This window comes from Pipistrellus hanaki (assembly GCF_964339955.1).
Source record: "Pipistrellus hanaki genome assembly, chromosome: X".
Lineage (NCBI taxonomy): Eukaryota > Metazoa > Chordata > Mammalia > Chiroptera > Vespertilionidae > Pipistrellus > Pipistrellus hanaki.
The window spans coordinates 67,363,583-67,383,605 of record NC_140524.1 but is presented as its reverse complement, the minus strand read 5'-3'; the positions used below and the strand labels follow the sequence as shown (position 1 = coordinate 67,383,605).

Genomic DNA, 20,023 nt, shown 5'->3' with positions numbered 1-20,023 from the left:
CAGAGGACTTGTATCATGCATATAAAGATAACCAATGGACACAGACATTAGGGGGTGAGGATATGAGTGTGGGTTTGGGGGTGCAATGAGGAGGATAAGGACACATATGTAATACCTTAAATAATTATATATATAATAGAGGCCCAGTGCATGAAGTTCATGCATGGGGGGTTTGTCCCTCAGCCCAGCCTGCACCGTCTCCAATCTGGGACCCCTCAAAGGATGTCCAACTGCCTAAATAGGCATCAGACATTCCTCTTAGAATCCAGGACTGCTGGCTCCCAACCACTTTTCTGCCTGATTGCCTGATTGCCTCTAACCACTTCTGCTTGCCAGCCTGATCACCCCCTAACCACTAACCTACCAGCCTGATTGACACTTAATTGCCTCCCTAAGGCCTGATTGCTCTCAACTGCCCGCTCCTGCAAGCCCAGTCACCCCTAACTGTTCTCCCCTGCAGGCCTGGTTGCCCCCAACTGCCCTCCTCTGCTGGCCCAGTCACCCCCAACTGCCCTCCCTTGCCGGCCTGGTCCCTCCCAACTGCCCTTCCCTGCTATCTATCTTATGGCAACCATCTTGTTCCATATGGGGGTGGCCATCTTTGACTACATGGGGGAGGCCATCTTGTGTGTTGGAGTGATGGTCAATTTGTATATTACCTTTATATTATATAGGAGATATATATATACCAGTGGCCTGGTGCACGAAATTCGTGCTTGGGAGGGAGAGTCTCTCAGCCTAACCTGCACTCTCTCCAGAGCGAGTCTAAGCTATAGTCTGGCCTCCCTCTGCAGGAGGTAACTGGGATGAACAGGTAAGTCACAGCCCCCATTACCCTGCTGCTGCTGCCATTACCAGCCGATGCAGTTGCCAAGGTATTTTCATGAACATGGACTCCAGTCCCTTCACCATGAAAAAATGTCAACTTCCTTTAGGCATTTTCAAGATATCTCCTTATAGGATATGACATTTCTCTCTCTCTCTCTCTCTCTCTCTCTCTCTCTCTCTCTCTCTCTCTCTCTTTATCCTCACCTAAGGATATGTTTCCATTGATTTTTGGAGAACAAGAAAGAGAGAGTAACGACACAGGGAAACATCAATGTGAGGGGGACACTTCGATTTGTTGTCTCCTGAATAAGCCCTGACTTGGGCCCCAGCCAGGGAGGAGCCTTTAACCTAGGTACATGCCCTTGATCAGAACCAAACCCGAACCTTTCTGTTGGCAGTCTGAGGCTTTATCCACTGAGTCAAACCATCTAGGGCAGGATATGACATTTCTAATTCCCTCCAGCAGCGGACCTTTGCTTTTTCCTCCAGGTGTTAGGTGGAAAAACCCTCGATCACCTTCTTGGATTCTTATTACACAAGTTACCAAGAACACTGCAAGTGGTGTACCAGGAGCTTAACCTATGATCGTTCAGAAAAGGTGTTTCCTCTCCACTTATGCACAGTGGTGGGACTGGCACATCCCCGTTGGCAAGCTCTGTTCTCTGTGGGAAGGCCCTGCTCTCTGCTCTCAGCTGGTCTGCCTGCTCAACACAGCTGGTAGGTAGATCCTGTTCTCTGCTCTCTGTGGGCCCATCTGCTTGCCACCACTGTGGCCAACAGGCAGGCCCTGATCCCTGCACTCTGCAGGCCTGCCTGCTCACCATAGTTGGTAGGCAGACCCTGCTCTCTGCTCTCTGTGAGCCTGCCTGCTCACTGTTACCATGACATGCAGGCAGGCCTTGCTCCCTACTCTCTGTGGGCCTGCTCCTCCCTGCTTTCTGCAGGACTGCACCATCCATGGATTGCCTCACCATGCAGCAGTCCCCTCCCGCCCACCTGCGCACACAGCCTCCTCCTGAGCATTTATGACTGTTATGGTGTCCCAGCTAATTTTTGTATTACCTCTTTATATATATACTAGTGGCCTGGTATAGGAAATTCATACATATTAAAAGGGATTAGAGAAAATATTTTAATATTGCTATTTGCCTCTTCTCTATAATAGAAGTGTCAGAGATGAAAGAAAATTAGTAAAATGTATATGAAAATATTCCTCCTGTCAGAGTCTGGGGCACACCATGGGACCCAGAGTCAAATTCCTGCCCACCCATGTGTGCCTCAAAATTGCGTGAGAACCAGACCCAGCCACCCCAACCCCAGCCCCCCCCCCGGATTGGGCTAGATCCAGACCTGGTGGTCCCACCCTTTTCAGGCCTCAGATCCCCTGGCCTGATTCTGGAGTGGGGGGGGGGTGAGCCCTGAGGTCCCTCAGCCTGGGCTGGGGCCTTGAGGTATCCATCAAACCCTGTGGGGTGGGAGATGCATCCTAAGATCCCCTATCAAGCCCCGCCATGTGTGTGGGGGGGGCATGGCCTGAGGTCCTCTGTCAAGTCCTGCTAGGTGGGGAGCATGGCCTCAGGTCCCTTGGCCTGGTGCTGGGGAAGGGGGCATGGCCTCAGGTGCCCTGTCAAGCCCCACTGGGTGGGGTGCATGGCCTGAGGTCTTCTGACCTGGTGCAGGGACGGAGGGCATAGCCTGAGGTCCCCAAGCCTGGCACTAGGGTGGGAGTTTACCTTGATGTGCCCTGTCAAGCCCTGCCAGTGGGCAGCGTGGCCTCAGGTCCCCTGGTCTGGTGCCAGGGCAGGGGGCATGGCTTGAGGTCACCCAGCTTTGTGCCAAGGCAGGGGGTGCAGCCTGAGGTCCCCAGGCCTGATGCCAGGGTAGGGGTGTGTCTTGAGGTTCCTTGTCAAGCCCCATAGGGATGGGAAAAGGGAGCACAGCCTCAGGTCCCTGCTGATTGCTCATTAAGAATTGTTATGAGAAGTCGGCCTCCGCTGTGGGCACAGCATTCTTGTGTTACAGAAACCCCCGCCTCAACTGTGGGCACTGCCAGCTTTGTGGCAGAGTGATGGTCAATTTGCATAATCCCTCTTTATTATATAAGATATAGAGATATATTTTAAAAAGAATTAACTTTTCAAAATCTCCCCGCCAACAAAAGTTCTGGACTGGATGGCTTTCCAGGAGAGTTTTATCCAACATTGAAAGAAGTAATACCTATCCTCCTTAAACTATTCCCGAAAATTCAAGAGGAGGAAAGATTTCGAAGCTCTTTTGAAAAGGCCAGAATTATCCTAATTCCAAAACCATATAAAGATACTACAAAATGAATAAACTGTTTTGTAATCATTTTAACTTGTTCACTGCTAATGTATTTATTACTGCACATCACTATTGTCTTCCACAATGATGCTAAACTCATTCATTAGCTTTTAGTTTATTACAGATCCTTTAGGATTTTCCATATACAAGATTATGTCACATACAAATAAAGATATTTTCACTTCTTGTTTTCCAATCTGGATGTATTTTACTTATTTAATTGCCCTGGTTAGTTACCTTCAACACAATGTTAAATAAAAATGGTGAGAGCACACATCCTTATGTTGTTCCTAATTTTATTAAATGGAACATTTGAAGGCTCTCACTCTTAAGTATGATGCCAAATGTGGGTCTTTCATAGTTATCATTTTGAGTAAATTCCTTTTTATTCCTGGTTTGTTGAGTGTTATAATAATGAAAGATTATTGGAGGAGAAAAATGGCAGAAGAATAGACAAATGTGTTCCAAACCTTGTCCCAGAGCAGAAAGAAAGAATAGCTGAGAGTTGCACGAGGACCATTTGTTAGCAAGTTAAGGGACAGCTAAACTCCAGGAGAAGGTGAGGGACTGCTGGATGGGGTTCCACTGATCTGGCAGCCCCCACTGTGGCGGGGTCACCACCTGGAGCTGTGTGCTCGGATGCGGAAATCACACCATCTTAAAAGGGAAAATGGATCTTATTGGAAGCCTGAAAATCCACAACTGCAGCAACCAATGAACAGCTGTGAGCCTCATAACACCAGTCCCCAATCAATGCAAACACATGGATTCAAAGGAGCTCTTCACTCCACCAAAGACAGGTCAGATTTCACCTGGGATAAGGTGAGATCTCTGGTCTCTGGGTGGGGGGGAGAGAAAAATGAGCACTTTGAAGGATCTGGAGGACAGGGGAATTCTGTGCCTAAAAAAATTCATGGTTGTTGGGGCTAGTGTGATCTGTGAATGTGGAAGGGAATCCTCAGAGCTGTTAACAGAAGGGATCTCTAAAAAACAGCCCATTTTGATCTAACATGAAGGGACAGCCTAAGAATTTCAAAGGATTGCAGGCTGCTTAGACTTGTCCACAGACCCACTGTCTGCAAACTTGGGCTTTTCCCACTTCTGATTACTAAGCCCAATACATAGGATAACCCAGGTGGGGACACCCAGGGAGACTTCAGAGGGAAGACGTTTTTCTGGAACCTAAGAATTGGAGTGGGGAGTGACCATCAGAGAGCCAGCTCAGAAGTAGCCCACCTCCACAAACCAGTATTGAGTGCCACAGGGCAAGAAGGCTAGAGAGGCCAGAGACACTGGGGAGTCAGTCTAGAATTACTGCCATCCAGGGGCTGAATCACAAATTGACTCTTGTGTAATCAAAAATAAAGTATTACGAGAAATTAAGACATTGCCTGCTTAAAAATCAGGACTGGCTTACAACACTGAGAAGCAGTGAAACTCAGGGAACTGCAATACTGTCCAGACTGGGAAACAGGCATGCCAAACAGAACAATAGAGGAAGTGAATGACATTCACTACTGCACTTATTTTTTGCATCTTTTACTTAAGAAACTAAGTTTTTTTTTCTTTTTTCCTCACTCGATTTTACCCTTTTAATTATTACATTTTTATTTTCAATCAGTAGTATTACTATACTATTTTACCTTTTTAAAGTTTCATTTTATTTTCTCTTATTTTACTTTGGGATTAGTGTTCTACATCCTATTTACATCTTTCCTTGAGCATTGTTTTACCCTATCTCAACTCTACTTTTATGCCATCACACTCTTTCAAAAGTTTGATTTTCACAATTCCTGCTAGTGTGTTGATTGCTTTTATAAAAGGGTAGATTTATGGCAGTTTTCACTCTACCATTCTGGAAGCCATGCCTTCTGGGTCAAGTTATAGTTTATATTATGCAAATATTAAGCCCTTTTCCAATACACATATATTAGTCCTAATCATGCATCATGAAGGGAGGAAAAAGATAGGTTGCTCACACGTTTCAGTCATTTATTAATCCATTGAAAACTTAATTGTCATTCATAAATTATGAACAGGCAACTCTACTACATTATACATATGTAAAGATGTGAAGGACACAATTCCTTTCCTCACAATTTGCATGGGTTCATTTTGGGATAAAAGAAGTGCATAAATATTTATTGCAAGAGGAATGCTATAAATGGGGCCAAAAATTGGGTGTTTTTCCTGAAGAGACTAGGACATAATGCCAACTATGTGCTAAATTGTATTACTAACCGAGTGAGATGTTCCACAAACTTTCCATTTTTCTGGAAACGACCAGATGAGGATGCCCATGGTTCTCATGCACACTCAAGCTACAAACTTGACATGCAGAAACTGCTTTGCATAATACAAAAAGATGAATAGAAAAATTACTTATCACTATTCATCAAAGCATTTATAGGTCTATTCATGTTTTCTATTTTCCTGTATTTTATATCACTGGCAAACATGCTAGGGTAGCTGGACAGGTGTTAGCAAGACTGCTTTTATCAGTTTGTCCCATCCAAAATTATAAAGCTGTCCTTTTCCCCTAGTATTACTCTCAGAAATGAGGATGAACAGATTAATCCTTATGACAGTCATGTACTTGCATCTCCCGAACCACATCTGCTGCATTCTGTGAGCCAAAATCTTTCAAATGGTTTGTTAGCCATCACAGGAAATCAGCCATAGAGGAACTAGCCTGATTCCTTTCTGCACTGTCATCAAATTTGAGACTGTTTTCACATTCCTTATTTCCAGAATACATTGCCAAGAAAACAGGGAATGGGAAAACAACTTAATTTTAATTTACTTGTTAAATCTTAGTGAATCAATATTTTTTTCACATTTTTTATTTGAACTTGTGATGCTAAAAAGAATATTTACTGAGCCATTACTATGTTTAAGCACTGTCAAAGTTTTTCATTCCTGACAACTACTACTGCAGAGGCACATAAAATATCTCCAATTTACAATGAAGAGTCAGAGGTACAGAGGCATTGAATAATTTCTTCAAGATCACACATAGCTAGTAAAGTGGTAGAGCTGGGGTTTGAATCCATATTTTACCTAAGTCCAAAATTTATGCTTTGTCCACCTGTTATATGATATTGCTTGCCATTAAATATTAGGGATGAATGATCCTCATAAATAATCTAGTCCAGTATTTCCCACCCTGAGGTACACAGTAAAATTATTAGAAGGTTTTCTTAAAATACTAGTGACTTTCCTACTGTCCCAATTCTGATTTAATTGAACTAGGGTGGGTCCAAGCATGCGAATTTTTCAAAGCACCCCAAATGATTTAAATATCCAATTAGGACTGAACTCCACTGACCTATTCTTAATACCTAATTGCTTAATGGGAAATTATTGGGCTTGGAAAAGAGCAGAGAATTTACCAAGAGAAAGAATTTTTCAGAGATGGGCCTGAGACTAGGACTCAGGAGTTATGATTCCTATTTCATAATTCTGTTATAAAACAACATTTCTAGTCACATTCTGTTTACTAAGTTCTTATAGGGCCTAGGATCTGGAACAGTCAAGCAATGAATGATCTATATAATGACCAACATCAGTCACTCAACTCTACTCCGGGATGCTTTGAAAGATGGTAATAGCATTAAACAGTATATCAGCCACCAAAATGGTTATCATCCTTTGTGGAACTACTCTGTTGCTGGGAAAAAGTCAGCAAATATTGATTGAGTGTCCTAATATGTGGTGGACACTGTGCGAGAAACTTAGAATACATTAAGGACCCAAAGATACAAATATCACCATCCTTTATCCTAAGTCTGATATGAGGATATTTATTGTCATACAGAGCAGAGGATACAGGGCACCATGTTACAGATGAGGCAAATGAAGCCAGAGTTAAAGGCATTTTCTAGTAAGATGCACTGTCACAAATGGAAAACAAAACAAACACTTTAGAACCATAGAGACTCAGGTTTAAAATCATTATTATTGATCACTAACCTTTTAATGTTGGGCAAATGATGAAACCAAACTCCTTAACAGCAGTTTCCTTATCAACAAAATGGGGGAAATAATATACTAACCTTGAGGGTTTGTGACAAATCTATCCTATAAAACATGTAATATGTGGCCATTTCCCCCCATTTTCCTCATTCAACCCCCTGGGACTAGAATCCAGGGCATCTGGCTCCCAGCCCAGTGAGCTCTGCAATGCACCATGCTTCCTCCTCTGTTGAACATTACTAATTAACATTCAACTTGTGAAAGCACTGAAAATAAAAGGAACCCTGTCATTAAGGTTCTTTTATGACTTTGTCTGAGGCAAGGAAAACACAATGTAGCTTAAGAAATGTAAGAAATGTTCAGCCAAGTACCTCAGAACTTCAGAAAACCAAAGGGAGAGATAGCACCATGTGAACAGACACAGCTTGGGTAGCAATAAAATGTTGGTGAGATTCCAAGTTCAGTCCACAACCAGGGCATCCAAAGTTAGACATTTCATGTTGGCCTAAAGAACCTACAGGAGCTAATAAAACAGCTTCATTGAGATAACTGTCTGATAGAGCTTACCTTGCTCTCTTAAATACACAAACAGCAAATCCTAACCCAAGACAAAGTAAGGTCACCTATTAACTTGACACTTGGGAAAAGAGCCCTGCTCCCTAATATAAAATACTGATTTTGATTGTGAGGACAGTGGCCTCTGGCAGATATTAAAAATCCCCTACAACATTTCATTCCAATACATGTCACAACATATAGTAATAGCTAACATTTACTGCGAGCCTATATGTCCCCACTAATATACTATAAGCTCTACATACCTTAACCTCATTAAATCTGTACAACAAATGAATGAAGTATACACTATTATCCTAATTTTATGGAAGAGATCTCTGAGGTCCAAAAATTTGAAACATTTCCCCAAGATTCATAGACAGTAAATGATGGTTGCAAGATCTGAACTGAAGTCTCTCTGACTCTATGGTTAACTATTTGATGATAGTTTCTCACAGTGGATGGCAGTCTCCTATGACAAAAAAACAAAAACCATGAGTCCACATGGACTTAATACAATAAACTTCCTCAATGTATCCCAATTGTCATAATCACTTCTTTAATGCCTAAATAGCACCCCCAAAATACACACATAACCTTACTTTCAAAATAACTGCAACTCTCTTATTCAAGTTTTCTGCTTCCTGTCTGGCCCTTACCAATATATAAATTACACATGACCCCAGCATAATCCTATCAAAAACATCTGCTTGTTTAACTCCTTTACTTAAGAGCTATCAATAACTTCCCGTGGCTTACAGCAGAGGCATAATTCACTGATGCATTAGAATCCCCTGAGGAACTAATTAGCAACGCAGAGAACTTATCCCACTCCTATTTAGCCCAGTGTTTTCAGAATATGAGCAACAGGTGAGACCAAAGGATCTATAATTTTATTAAATGCCTAAGCTGTCTTATTAGGTAAGAACTGAAAACTACTTGACCTAAAGGATACAAATTCAAGTAGTAGTCTGACATTCAAGGTCTATTTCTATCTCTTTATTTCCACAACCGTTTTGCTGTCATCTCCCAGGGGTACCACCCTGTTTCATTTCTGCAATCTAACTCTGTTACTTCAAACCCTGTGTCTTTGCTTACACTGATATTCTCTCCAAGTGGAATGACTTCACCCTGCCCCTACCATCTGTCTCCCTTACCACAACATCTCATAATTCAGTTCTCAGCCCAAGAGGCCATTATCTAGTCCATGAGGCCTTTTCTGACCGTGTGTCCCCTAGATAGAACATGATCATAGCCCCAACTTATAAAATATTTTTTCAGAGCACTTAATAATGTTTTATATGATAAATAATCCATCTGCGTGTCTGGTTTCCATGCTTCATGTCCTTCATTGATGAATTTCCAGTGTCTAGCTAAACCACTGCCTGAGCATTCCATGTTCAACCCTCCTCACTCTTTCTTTCCTCCTCCACTTACTTTTAAGCCAAAGAACAAAGTTATAAAACTGTCATGTTGCCATTCAAATAGCATCTTAATCTGAAGGCTAAGATGAACCCTGAGCAACTTATGAATTCTAACTGGGACACTGCTAACCAAAGATTTCACAATATCCATTTGATCACAGTACATCTTACATCCTGGCCACAAAGTTTTTCCTCATATCTATCCCACATCCTTCAGATTACTTTTTCCTCTGTCCTCAATAGAAATAGAGAGTAATTGCTTGACATACTCTTACCTTGCCTTATTTTCTTCCAATATTGCAGTTAATTTTTTTATTAATTTTTTATTGATTAAGATATCACATATTTGTCCTCAACTCTCCATTCCAATCCCCCCCCCATTCATGCCCCCACCCCCCTATTGTCCTTGACCACTGGTTAGGCTCATATGTGTGCACGTATGTCCTTTGGTTGATCTCTCCCTTTTATCCCTACCCTCCCTTTGAGGTCCAACAGTCTGACCCATGGCTCCTTATCTCTGGGTCTGTTCTTGTTCATCAGTCTATGTTGTTCACCATTTCCCCTAGATGAGTGAGATCATGTCCTACTGAAAATAAAAGAATAAAAAATGAGACAAGCAGTAATGGTTATGCTAAAAGGCATATGAATCAGTCTGTAGTGAGCTACTTGCAGTTAAACACTGAGTTGAACAAAATTTAATGTAGGATAAAACCAGAGAAGAAAAATGCGTCATACTTAATATCTTTTTGAACTAGGTAAAAGTGAAGTTGTAAGGATCTGGTGAAACTGTCAATGGTAGATAAACATAAATTGTTCAACTTGATGCATATGCTCTCTCTGTTTGCAAAGTGATCATGTGGTCTTTGGCACAGTACCTTCTTAGTTTCCTTTTGCCATTATGATGAAGAGACAAGTTACAGCCAAAACAAGGCTGCTTTCCATTATCCCTGGCCACTATCAACTTTATTCCATTGTTTCTTCTCTGGAATCTAACTTACTGTACTAGACCAAGGGTTGGGAGCTGAGATTTCATTATAAATTCTGACACTAACTTGCTACTGACCAGTCACCTTTTTTCATGACCTTTAGTTTTCTTATCTTATAAAACATTTATTTGCAAAGCATATAAAGCATATTCACATGCATTTATTTCCTGGATCTGAATAACTACTCTGTGATGCAAACAGATGAGTCAGGGGAAGTTTGAGGAAATTAAGTAACTTGTATAAAGTGGAAGAGCTAGAAAGTTGCAAGGCTATAATTTGAACTCTAATTTTAATTCCTAATCCAGCACTCTTTCTAATACCGGTATATCAAATTGCCTTCTGATATCTATAAAACAAGGGCTTTGTATTAAAGATCTTTAATTTAACAACTATCATGTATACTTAGAATTTCACAAATTTAAAAATACCTTCACATTCATTATCATTCATTCTGTTAATAAATATGTGTTCAGTACCAACAATAAACTAAGCACCATTAGACTAGACAAGACTAATAATGTACAAGTTACACCAATACAATGATTGTCTTATGGAGGCTTATATTTTGAGGAAGGTGCAGTAAATAAACAAATAAAGAGTCAAAATAATTTTAGACTCTTACAGGAGGCTAAGGGGATATATATATTGACTGAGAAGTATCTTATTTATCTTCTCAATACCCTTGCCATATGGAGACTTTCATTTACTCCATTCTCCAGATAAGCAAAGGTAGATAGAGAACTATATGGCCCATGCTCATTCTACTACATTGCCTCAATCCTGACACTGGTGTGTTTTTTTTGTGATTCCACGATTTAGTTTACAAATGACTGACTATTAAGTATTTGGTTCAATAATGCCCTATCTCTGAAGTAATATTAGATTAAGGCTAAATGTTCTGTGATCAGGAGATCAGGATCACCAGACATTTAGCCTTCAAAATAGAACCAGGGTGTTTCCTTCTTCTCTTATTTATCTCTCTCTGTTCCTTGAGAGTAACAGGAACTCTGATTTGTTCACTTTTTTATCCCCAGCTCTTAGTAAATGGTTTGAATCCATTAGTGTTTGAGAAATATTTACTGGATATATGGATGAATGAATGAATGATGAATGAATGATCCAATGAGAAAATAAACTAACACAGTTTGCAGAAAGCTGGTCCAGTTTGTTCATGGCAAAAAGAGCTACACTACCCTCAACTTCCCACAAAAAGCAAACTTTAGTTGCTTTCTAATAGGAACAAGGTGTCATGGCAAAGAGATAGGTGGGAGCTGGCATCTGAGGGGCAGGGAGAAAGGAAGCTCACAATGTACACTCTGAGAAGAGTGGACTGTGATATGATTTTCTTCCCTCAGCCCTAAAAAGCTGCTCTTTGTCTTCTGTTCTTCTGAGGCAATGAGTAAATAGTGGATCTGAAATGTAGTTGTCCGAGCTTTCTACACAGTTTCAAAGTTGAAAAGAACTATATTCAGTTAAATGAGGATTGGAATGGTCTGAGTATCTTTCATGTGACTAAGCAATACTGGGCGGCCTGGGGCCCTGTTCTTCACTTTCATTAAATGTCCTACTTGTAATTAGCCTAGATGTTTGTGCTATACATGATTAAAAGCAGAGTGGTAGAAAAACTACAGGACACTGAAAAAAAGAGATAGAGAAAGACTTAAACAGATAGAAGAATAAGCCATATTCATGGATTGGTAGAATCAAGATCATTAAAATGCCCATACTACCCAAAGAAATCTATAGATTCAAAGCAAAAACCATTAAAATAGCAATGGCATATTTCACAGACCTGGAAAGAACTCTCCAAAAATTCATCTGGAATAAAGACCCCGAATAGCCACAGAAATCCTGAGAAAGAAGAATGAAGTAGGAGTGATCTCAATACCAGATTTCAAGCTGTATTACAAAGCCACTGTTCTCAAAATAGCATGGTACTGGCACAAGAACAGATATATAGATCAATGGAATAGAATAGAGAATCCAGATATAAACCCAAACACTATGCTCAATTAATATTTGACAAAGGAGGCATGAACATAAAATGGAGTCAAGACAGTCTATTCAACAACTGGTGTTGGGAAAATTGGGTAGATACATGCAAAAAAGAATGAAACTATTGGGTAGGCAACTAAGTAATTGCGGGTTTCACACACATATGGCTTCAGTTGAATTTTTAGGTTTGCAGACGTAGTACAAATGTAAAACACATTTTGTTATTTGATAGTTGGCTATTCAGCTGTTAATCAGTAAAAAAAGTTTTTTGATCTGTTTTGTAGTTTTCGTTTGGCGTTCATTAAAAAATGGAAAATCAAAAGGAACATTTTCGTCATATTTTGCTTTTTTATTTCCTCAAAGGGAAAAACGCATCGCAAGCTCATAAAAAGTTATGTGCTGTTTATGGTGACGAAGCCTTAAAAGAACGTCAGTGTCAAAATTGGTTTGCCAAATTTCGTTCTGGTGATTTTTCACTCAAAGATGAAAAACGCTCTGGTCGTCCAGTTGAAGTTGATGACGCCCTAATCAAAGCAATAATCAATACGGACTGTCACAGTACAACACGTGAGATTGCAGAGAAGCTTCATGTATCACATACATGCATTGAAAATCACTTAAAACAACTTGGCTATGCTTTAAAACTCGATACATGGGTTCCTCACGAAATTAAAGAATCACAGTTAACGCAACGCATTAGCAGCTGCGATTTGCTCAAGAAACGTAATGAAAATGATCCATTTTTAAAACGACTGATAACTGGCGATGAAAAATGGGTTGTTTACAACAATATCAAGCGGAAAAGATCGTGGAGCAGGCCAGGTGAACCAACTCAAACAACATCAAAAGCTGATATTCATCAAAAGAAGGTTTTGTTATCAGTTTGGTGGGATTACAAAGGAATTGTCTACTTTGAACTCTTACCACCCAACCGAACGATCAATTCTGATGTCTACATTGAACAACTAATGAAATTAAACAATGCAGTTGAAGAAAAGCGGCCCGAATTGACAAATCGAAAAGGTGTTGTATTCCATCATGACAATGCAAGGCCACACACATCTTTGGTCACTCGGCAAAAATTAATGGAGCTTGGTTGGGATGTTTTGCCACATCCACCATATAGTCCTGACCTTGCACCATCTGATTACTTTTTGTTTCGATCTTTACAAAACTCCTTGAATGGTAAAAATTTCAATAATGATGATGATGTCAAATCGTACCTGATTCAGTTTTTTGCTAATAAAAACCAGAAGTTTTTTGAAAGTGGGATTATGATGCTGCCTGAAAGATGGCAAAAGGTCATTGATCAAAATGGGCAATACATTACAGAATAAAGTTATTTAGTTCCATGAAAAAATTGTCTTTGATTTTCTTTAAAAAATCCGCAATTACTTAGCTGCCGACCCAATAGATCACTAACTTACACCATACACAAAAATAAACTCAAAATGGACACAGGACTTAAACATAAGATGGGAAATCATAAAAAATACTACAGGCATCCACAGGCCAGACTGGAAATAATACTAAAATTAAAAAAAAATTAAAAAAAAAAACCCTCCTTAGGTGATATAGCCCACCCCACCCTCAGGAGCCTGGCCTGTCACACACTACATTTTGACTTTTTCAGAGGAGACAAAAGCAGAGGCCAAGCCTGAGTGTTTGAACAGTCTCAAGAAGAATCAATGACTGGATTTGGAGTGGGACCATCTACCCCACTATCGTGGGTAACCTGATTGGTGCTTTCCCTGCATTGGAGAGCTGATAGAAATTCCAGGTTTCCAGCTGATCTCATTGGAATTACTCTGCCCAGCTGAAGACAGAGTAATATTCTGAGCCACTAACAGAGGAGTAGCTCTGCGACAGAGAATCACACCCACCATTTTCCCTGTAATCTGAACAGCACCTCCCCTCATGGAGACCCAGAGGCCTAGACTCTGGATTCACCCTAAATGCATTTCAGAAACAGACTTTGAGTGATTATGATTGATACCAGGTTGGAAGTTGAAGATGAGCAGAGGCTGAGGAAACTGAGGAAGTTAACTTACCCAGCCAAGGGCCCATGCTACTAACAAACCTGCTTTAGAGGGCAGATTGCCACCTCCTGATTGCAGCCAAGTCCTATGGGAATAGACAAAAACTGTAGATTTCTTGGAGCTCCAAGAAGGCTGCTAAAAGCCAAAAGAGTACAGTTTCTGACAGTGGTTAACAATTAAGCACCTCCCAGGAATCCCATAAGTGACAGACAAAACAGTCAGCCACAGACATCAGAAGATCAGGATCCAAAGGGAGGATCCATGAGGTACTAAACTCTACTGAAATTAATGTAACTTCATTTATTATTTTTTTCTTCTTTTTTCCTTTATTTCTTTATCTATCTGTTTATTGATTTATTACCTTAGTATTTGTTGTTTCATTCATATATCTAACTTTCCTCTCACCTTTTCCAACTCAATTTTTTCCGTTCCCTTTTTTCATGTTTACACATATTTTTCCTTTTATTTTGAGTCTATCTGATTTCTTCTCTATTTTGCTTTTCAAACTTTCCCCTTCCTCCTTTATTTTAAATTGTTTTCCTCCCCCTATCCCTCTAATTCTTCAGTCTTATTTTATTTATTTCATTTATGCCCATGCATATTCCTTTTTATCCCCTTTTTGCTTGTTTTTGTTTGTGTTTTTTTTCCCCTCATATTTTTTCTTTCTTTTCTTCTATGATTCTTTTTCTCTCTTCTCTTTTCTCTGGTGGTTGTATTATTATTTCTGTAGGGGTCTTGTGTATGTTTTGATTTTTCATTTAATGTTTTGTTGTATTGTCTTTTATTATGTTCTGTCAGTACTTCTACAACTTCTTGCATGACATGTTTTGGGGTTAGTGGCATAGGGAGCCTGAGAGAAGATTCCATCCATGAATGGGACAACAACAGAAAAACACAATTACAATAGGAGAACCCAAATAACTAAAATAAGGGGGCATTCCTAGAGCGCCCAGCTCAGGAGATCTGAGATATTGCAACACTAGGTACCAAAAACACCTACTGCATAAGACCACCTCACAAATCTGGGAGGCATAGCAATATGAACTACTACACAAAGATCAATACAAAGGGACAGCAAAGAAACGTGAGACAAAGAAATAACCCACAAAAGAAGGAAAGGAGGAATTGCCAGAAATGAACTAAATGAAATGGAGACAAGCTATATAACAGAAGAAGAAAAAAGAAAGTAACATAAATCAGTGTGCCCAAGCAACCCAGTGAGAACTACAACTTACTGAGAACTATAATGGATTTCATGAAAGCTAAAATGAAAAGCAGGTTGGAACAATAAACAAGAATCAAGCAGAAATGAAGAATGACATAGCTGAAATAAAGAACACCCTGGAAGGATTCAACAATAGACTAAAAAAGCTGATGAATGAATCAGTGAATTAGAAGATAAGGCAAAAGAAAAAATATTCAGAGCAGCAAATGGAAAAAAAAAATAAAAAGCAGGAGAGTCTAAGACAGCTTTGGGACAACATGAAACCTAACAAATTTCATCATAGGGGTGCCAGAAAGGATAAAAATCCAAGCAAGGAATAGTGAGCCTATTAGAAGAAATAATGGCATAAAACTTCCCTGACATGGTGAAGAAAAAAGTCGGTAATGTTCAGGAAACACAGAGAGTCCCAATCAAGATGGACCCTAAAAGACCCATGATTAGGAAGATCATAATTAGAATAGCAAACATTAAAGATAAAGAATCTCAAAGGGCCAAAACCAGTTTGGCTCAGTGGATAGAGCATCGGCCTGCAGACTGAAGGTCCCAGGTTCGATTCCGGTCAAGGGCATGTATCTTGGTTGCAGGCACATCCCCAGTATGGGATGTGCAGGAGGCAGCTGATCGATGTTTCTTTCTCGTCAATGTTTCTAGCTCTCTATCCCTCTCCCTTCCTCTCTGTAAAAAAAAACAATAATATATATATATATTTTTTAAAAATAATCTCAAAGGATGCAAGAGAGAAAGAGAAAGTTACCTACAAGGGAGCTCTGATTATACTGACATCTGCTTTCTAAATAGAAATATTTCAGGCCAGTAAAGAGTGGCATGAAGTATACAAAGTAATGAAAAGGAAGAGACTGACCTCAAGACTACTGTATCCAACAAGGCTATCATTCAAAATCAAAGGTAAAATAAAGAACTTCATAAAAAATAAAAGGCTAAAAGAGTTTATTACCACCAAACCATCACTGTAAGAAATGCTTAAAGGACTGCTGCAAGAAGAAATAGAAAGAGCAACACAGAGGCATAAGGAATAAGAATAGCAACAAATAAGTACCTATTAATAATAACCTTAAGTGTAAATGAGTTAAATGCTCCAAACAATGACATAGAGTAGATGAATAGATAAGAAAACATGCCACACATATATGCTGTCAACAAGAGACCCACCTCAGAACAAAAGACTCACACAGAATGAAAGTAAAGGGATGGAGAAATTTTCCAGGCATTTAGAAATGAAAAAAAAAAAAATGCTGGCATAGAAATACTCATAGCTGCAAAATAGACCTCAAAGTGAAGGCCATAACAAGAGACAATGAAGGATACTTCATAATGCTAAATGAATCCATACAAGAGGATATAACTATGGTAAATATATGTGCACCCAATACAGAAACACCCAAATATAGAAAAAGAAAACACAAAAAAATATTTCTGGAGCAGTTTAAGGGAAATATGGACAGCAATATAATCATAGTAGGGGACTTTGACATGCCACTTGACATCACTGTGTATACATTCTGGACAAAAAAAAAAGAGAGAGACAGAGACAGAGAGAGAAAATAGCGATCCTACACAACACATTAGATCAGATGAAATTAATTGACATTTACAAACATTTCACCCCAAAGCTACAGAATATTCTTTGCAAGTTCACATGGAACATTCTCAAAGATCTACCATGTAAAGAAAGAAACAAAAAACAAAAAACAAAACAAGCCTATACAAGCATCTTCTTAGATCACAATATCATGAAATGTGAAATTAAATAAATGCAACATTCAAACACATAAGGTTAAATAGCATTTAATTGAACAATGAATGGGTCACAAAAAAGATTAAGGAAAAAACAAACAACTTCCTGGATGAACTCACAGCGACAAAATCTTTAGGACATAGCAACAGCATTTCTGGAAGTTCATAGCACTATAAGAGTACCTCAGAAAATAAAAAAAAAAATCTAGTAAACTATCTAAACCCTACAACTTAAAGAATTAGAAAGAAAATAACAATAACAACCCATACTAATTAGAAGGAAAGAAATACAAATTAGGGCAAAAATAAATGACATAGAGATTTTAAAAAATACAAAATAAAGAGCTGACTCCTTAAAAAGATAACCAAGATTAATGAACCTTTAGCAGGCTCATCAAGAAACAAAGACAAATAAAAAAACTCAGAGAAAAAAGAGGTGAAGTAACAACTGAACCTTTAGAAATTCAAATGATTTTGAAAAAATATTATGAACAACTATATTCCAACAGCAGAACAACCTTGAGGAAATGGACATATTCTGAGAAAAATTCAATCTTTCAAAATTTAATCAGGAAGCATCAGAAAACCTGCATAGACCAAAAACAATTGATGAAATTGAAGAAGTAATAATAAATTTTAAAAATTCACAGCAAACAAAATCCCTGATTCAATGCCTGTAGAGGGGAGTTTTCCCAAACATTCAAAGAAAAACTAACGAATTTCCTCTTCAAAATATTTTTTTAAATACAAAAGGAAGAAACACTTCCAAGATCTTTTAAACTAGGCCAGCACTAGTGTAATTCTGAAACCAGACAAAGACACTGCAAAGAAAGAGAATTACAGGCCAATATCCCTGATGAATATAGATGACAAGATATTAGCAAATCAGATCCAGCAATACATTAAAAAGATCACACACCAAGACCAATTACAATTTATTTGTAGGATGCAAGGCTGGTATAATATTTGTAAATCAAAAAATGTGATACATCATATTAAAAATTTGGAAGACAATAATCACATAATCATATTAATTGACACAGAATAAGCATTTGACAAAATCCAGCACCCCTTTTTGCTAAAAACACTCAGCAAAGTAGGAATAGAAGGATTACATCTCAATATAATAAAGGTCATATATGACAAGCCTACATCCAACATCATACTCAATGAGCAAAAACTAAAACTGGTTCCCCTAAGAATATGAACAAGGCAAGGATGTCTGCTTTCACCAATCTTTTTCAGTATAGTACTGAGAGCTCTAGCGACAGTGATCAGACAAGAAAAAACATAGAAGGCATCCAAATTGGAAAGGAGAAAGTAAAATTATCATTTTTCTCAGATGACATGATATTGTACATACACAACCCTAAGACTCCACCAAAACACTACCAGATTTAATAAATGAATTCAGCAAGGTAGCAGGATATGAAATTAACATCCAGAAATCCCTGTGTTTTTTTTAATAAACCATAATTAATTCTCAGAAAAAGAAACTAAAAAAACAATTTCATTTAACATTGTAACAAAAAATTAAGATATTTAGGAATAAACTTAACCAAGGAGGTAAAAGACCTGTACTTGTAAAACTGCAGGACAATGAAAAAAATGTTAGAGGAAGATATAAAAAAGTGGAAGAATATGCTGTGTTCATGTGTTGGTAGAATCAGCATCATCAAAATGTCCATATTACCCAAAGCAATCTGCAGATTCATTGCAAATCTCTATTAAAATACCAATGGTATATTTTGCGGATATAGAACAAACACTCCAAAAATGTATATAGAATCAGAAAAGACCCTGAATAGTCACAGCAATTTAAAGAGAGAAGAACAAAGTTAGAGGGGTCACAATACCAGATATCAAATAATACTACAAAGCAACTGTAATCAAAACAGGCTGGTACAGGCACAAGAACAGGCATAGAGATCAATGGAACAGAATGGAGACCCCAGAAATTGACTCAAGCCACTACGCTCAATTAAGATTTGATAAAGTAAGAAAGTATACTATGGAGTAAAGATATTCTCTTCAATAAATTGTGTTAGGAAAATTGGACATGTACATGCAAAGAAATGAAACTAGAACACCCACTTACACCATACACAGGAATAAACACAAAATGGATAAAAGACTGAAATGTAAGTAGTGAAACCATAAAAATCTTAGAAGAAACCATAGGCAGCAAAACCTCAGACAGGTCTCATAATAATATTCTTTCCAATATATCTTCTAGAGCAAGGGAAAATAAACAAATGGGACTACATTAAAATAAAAAGCTTCCGCACAGAAAAATAAACTATCAAAAAAAGGAAAAAGGACCCCACTGTAGGGAGAACATATTTTTTAATGATACATCTGATGAGTGGTTAATTTCCAAAATATATGAGAAAGTCATACAACAACAATAGGAAGCAAATAAACCAATTTTTAAAATATGGAAAGGGCCTAGATAGACATTTTTACAAAAGGGACATACAGATGGCCAAGAGACATATGAAAATATTCTCAAAGTTACGAATCTTCAGAGATATGCAAAATAACACAACAATGAAGTATCACCTCATACCTGTCAGAAAGGCTATCATCAACAAATCAACAAAAGACAAGTGTTGGCTAGGTTGTGGAGAAAAGTGAACCCTAGTGCACTGCTGGGGAAATGCAGATGGTACAGCCACTGTGGAAAACAGAATAGAGTTTCCCCAAAAAATTAAAAATAGAACTTCCATTTTACCCAGTGATCCCACTTCTAGGAATATATCCTAAGAAACCTGAAACACCAATCAGAAATAATACTTGCACCCCTGTGTTCATAGAAGCACAACTTACAATAGCTGATATTTGGAAACAGCCCAAGTGCCCATCAGTAGATGAATGGATAAAAAAAAAACAACTGTCTTATGGACACAATGGAATACT

The 20,023-nt window shown here is 38.6% G+C and overlaps 1 protein-coding gene across 4 annotated transcripts in view; it reads right to left on the bottom strand.

Annotated features, from left to right (window-relative positions):
- AR (androgen receptor) overlaps positions 1–20,023 on the bottom strand; it is a 332,554-nt gene that overhangs the window by 175,820 nt on the left and 136,711 nt on the right. The window lies entirely within an intron of this gene.